Genomic DNA, 5,073 nt, shown 5'->3' with positions numbered 1-5,073 from the left:
ACACTGCTCTCGTGCATAAACGCTTAGCCAATCAGAAGGCGAGTGACTTCTGAGTGTTGGTTTAATCCAGTTAGAACATCGCTTTTCTGCAGTGTCACTGTAAATTTCATAAATACGACTCATCAAAATAATGTTTAGTTTTATTAGTGAATCTGGAAAAAAAATAATTTTGTAAAAATTGTAAACTGATGATGCCATCAGAAAGTTCGATATTTTAAGCCCGGTGCGACTAATACAGTGCGGTGCTTTTGGCACGTGATTTGGTGTTTACATGGATTTCATTGCTTCGGGACTGAAGACGCTTAACGCTTGAAAGTCGGCAAAACGTACTGGATTAAACTAGTAAGAAACAAAAAGAGTATTTATAAATGTGTTTATTATATTCGTCCAAAACCAACTGTTCGTTTTTTCATTCGTATCATACGTAACAACGTGCTTTTATCCCTTTCCCACAATGAGTTTATATTGATGATGTATTACCCTGGTAGTGCGGGAGACATACGATGCTGTCGGGCATTTCTGAGCACCTAACGTTTCTGTCACCAATATTGAAGCAAATCGCATACAGAATTCGACCGATTGACGTAAATAAAATACTGCAATGCTTACCATTTAAAAAGAGGCAATTTGCACCAGAATATTCTGTTAAAAATGAAATTAACATTCTACACACTGGATGCCACTCATGTGTTTTCGTGACTATTCTGCGCATAGCTTTGAAAAGATGCAATGTTTATTAATTGGGCTATCTGTCAACATTTCGGTCGAGTAATTAGGTTAGGTTTATAGCTGGTTTTACAAAATTCAACTTAGCAATGTACTAAATGGCAAGCGATATTAAGAAAACTAAACTGATCGTGTAAAAAGATAATAAAATTCAACATTGAATATTAAAAAGTAATCTATCATGTTGAAGAGAACCAGCAATGAATACGATGTAATGTGTTTACAACGTCTCGTTGATGGGAATAAAAAAATACTTAAGAATTTAGAAACAGACTACACGCCCTAGAATTTCTAGAAAATACCGTTCTAGCATTAAGTTCACATTTTGGATGGCAGACGATTTTGTACGTGTGGGACAGCTTCTTGCAAAATTGGAAACTTGGACTAAAATGCTGTATTTTATTAAGGTATACATTTCCATCTTTTATATAATTTATTTATTTTTATGATTCTAAAAGATACATAGTAAATAGGATTTTCTGGGTTACAAGTTCAAGAAGGTCATGGAGTGGGTGATCATGTTAGCATTTAGAAATCACATTTTCATATGCAATTGGGGTAGAAATGTGGGATATTTGTGTACACTTTATGAATATCACTTCCTTTATTAAAAGGACGATCGTTCTTTCTTGATACAAATTGAATATTCGACCAAAATCAGCACGTGATTCAATATTTACAGGAATGTCGTGTCGTTATCCGACGCGCAGAATTGGTCACCATGGTTGGTTTATTTATGGATGACGTCACTTGGCTTTGTATGCGGGAACCAAATATTTTATCAAATGTGAGAATTAATTTTTTGCATGAATATACCACCAGGTGGAAAATTCAGCTATTGAACGAAGGTCTTATTTATTTGATTCCCAAGTCAAATTTCACTTTGCTGTCAAAGAGGGGTAAATGAAGAAGTGATCTCTCTTTCTCGTCGAATTCCTTTTCAATATATTGTTGAGAGAGCGAGAGAGAAGCAGAGCAAAATGAGCTTTATAGTACAAGTAGCGTATTGGGCGTTCCTTAATTTTTTATTTTATTTTCTAGACAAAACATTTTAAAAAGTCATTTAAGCAAGAATAGGAAAATAGAATGCATCGGTGTCAATACCTGTCAACCCCGAAAAATTAATTGTTGGACCTTTTTAAGCTTGTACAGTTCTCATTTTTGATGATACAATGTATCCCCCAATATAAGAAAAGGCTCTGTACACGAATAACTCGTCAATATAAAAACATGGTTACTAGTTTAAGCTTGATTTAGTTAAACTTGAAGTAATGGGGTGGCCATGTCATAGCATGTGTTTATCAACAAGTGATAGTGTCAGAGGTCTTTCACATCAACATGTATATTCCTGCAGAAATTAATTCTCAAATTTGAACAACTGTTCGTATTGCTATTTATACCTCTACATCCACACAAAGCCCTAATGAACTTTATTCTTACTAGGACTATCCCATACATATATACGGTAATCAGCAGCATCTGGCTATGAGACAGCTGCGAAACTGCAACTATAATTAACAACCCTTATATTGTTTACATCAACGTACCGTGTCGACAACAGCTTTCCTGGCAAAATACGACTGTTGTATTTGTAATATTTGTTTCACTTATGTTCTGTTACAATGATGCAGAGCCCTGATCTGCTGGACTATTACATCTGCTATCTCCCTGCTATTATTAGCACACGATTAATGATTGGCCTAGATTAGTCATCCCTAGCCATCACTGTCCTGTGCCATAAATATATGTATGTGCACACAGAGCTAGGTGACGTTTGACCTTAAATATATGGCTCCCGCACTACCACAGTTATGGTTTTATGATTTGTTGCACTTCACACAATCTACTACTTCCCGTGCCGGGGCCCCCAGTGGCCGTGATGTCTAAAGCGTTCTCCGTTACGGATCACTGCCATCCCACCTCTGTCTGTGTGGGTTCGAGTCTAGCATTCGGCTAATGTGGGTATGTGAGACAGTTTGCCAGTAGCTTCTCGTGGGTCGGTGGTTCTTTCCGGTGTTTTCCCGGGTTCTTCCTTCACCGTTAATACTGGCCGCCATGTATAGCCTATCGTGTGCTGAAAAATGGCGTTAAACCCTACAACAACAACAACAACAACTCCCCGTGCCACTGTCGTAATATATGCGCCACTAGAAAACAATGTTTTCGATTGACACCAGCTACATGTAGATTACTCATGTTTACTGGGTAAAAGAGACAAAAAACTCACTTTAGCATTCAAAAAGATTTTCTTATATTTAACATAATGTTGATTTGGGGAGTGCTTTTGTCTCATAAGTTCAACAATTAATAAATTTTGGGATAATAATAATAGTAACATAATAAAGCTGATTAATTGTTAGTAAAATAAAAATAGCCTATCATAATTAGCTTATTACCCTTTTATTGTTCAAAAAACCTAATGGACAATAACAAATAAACATTCTAAAAAATTGGTTACAAAAGCTCCTCATGGAACGTTAGCATTCATTACAGTATTCTAAACAGTGTTAACTGTGTTAACTGACGTAGGCGTTCACTGTCTATCACATTGTAGTAGCTGACTGTTTTAGGCAGAGGGTAGTTTGCCTCATCGAAATAGCTACTAAGGACTTTGAAGAGAACTGTATTGACTCAAAACATGATAATTAATGAAATGGACTTTTATGGAAATTATCTTTTTGCCATTAAGATTCATTCTCTGGAGAACGGAGACACCATATTGTGTACATCAGTCGGTGACTTTGGGTCCAAATTGTGCATCATCAAAATGGGGTAAGATGATACTGTTGTATCTGCTCTTTTTTAGACTATGATTTCTCATACATAGAGCACATTAACGTACCTGCAATATCAAAATGTATACATGGTAGTGTTAGGAACGATTTAGATTACAAAATTGGAGAAGATGCATATAATAAAATGCCGTTGAGATTTTGGAATTAATAGCCAACTAAATATATAGTTTGGAAATATATTGAGAACTTAGCCTCTCTGTGTAAGAAGGGCATACCTTGCCATAACAGTAATATGACTGTTTCTTCCTTGAGATTCATTATCAATACATTTTGTAGAATCAAATGAATAGTGCATAGTTTTTATTATATATGCAGTATTTAATGTATTATTAAAACTAGCTTTATTTGAATTTTAAATTATATTCATCAATTAACTAGTTGCCCCATTGAGGGCCACATTGAGTGGCCAGTAAAGAATTTAATTTTAGAGGCACGGACTCGATTACTGATTCAAAAATTAGACATTAATGCTTGAATGGTTGATTAATAAAAGATTAAGGTTGCTAACTGAACAACATAACACCAATACCCCGGTACTACTGTGTAAGACGTCGCCCCTGATATGTATAGTCGGATTAGGGGTGGTCAGTGTCTTACTTCCTGAATAGACCGCCGGTGGCCTAGTGTTTAGAGTATCCACCTCAGATGCGGGAGGTCGCGGGTTCGAACCCTGGCCGAGTTATACCAAAAACTTATAAAATTGGTATTATCAGCCGCCTCGCTTGACACTCAGCATTAAGAGGTTAGTGGTACGACTGGTTGGTCTGGTGTCAGGATAATATGACTGCAGGGCCAGACTCAGGCCAGTTGACCTTACTCGAGATGATAGATCGCTCCGCCTACAAAATCACGTGACATGACTATCTGCTAACCTCCGACAAACATGCAGTATTTGGCAAATAAATATATTTCAGCTTAAGTGATATATTTATTTAAAATGATTTGTATTATTCTTAAAAATATCAAATTTCAAAGTTGCATAAATTATACGGCAGTAGACAATATTTATTTCGTAGTTTAAGTTCGTACAGTAATAACTTTAGTGTTTTATTTCAGTAAATAATAAAAACAAATTCTACAGCTGCTCGAGAACTTATTCATGTACAAGGAAATTCCCTCCAAAAGATGCTAATTGTGCGTGTAAAAGTTATGAAATGATGGTATATACCACATATGCGCACGCATTTAGAACATCTCTGGTCTGTTAGCCCTTGCACTTACATAGCAGATTCCAAGACACTTCCAGATAAAAACGAAGCCTGGTATGCGGCTTCTACAAATTGCACTGTTTGTGTGTATCAGCTTTATTACTGAAATTAATATCTTTGAAATCAAAGCAAGATTAGTGTTTCGAGCTGTACGAGAGAAGGAACGTTATAAAAAATATCCCAACGCTACCGACAAGAAAATAATTTGATGGTCCCTTAATTGCGAGGACAATCGTAGATGTAGATAAAGCGTAGTGTAATTTCCATTAAAAAATAATCGACTAACTGCTCGTATAACACTAATGTCATACCTAGATGACGGTGACCTAAAATTTGAGCTCAGA

The sequence above is a fragment of the Sinohyriopsis cumingii genome, chromosome 12, assembly GCF_028554795.1.
Source record: "Sinohyriopsis cumingii isolate HCF-2022 chromosome 12, ASM2855479v2, whole genome shotgun sequence".
In the NCBI taxonomy this organism is placed as follows: Eukaryota; Metazoa; Mollusca; class Bivalvia; order Unionida; family Unionidae; genus Sinohyriopsis; species Sinohyriopsis cumingii.
Note: the sequence above shows the minus strand (reverse complement) of the source record.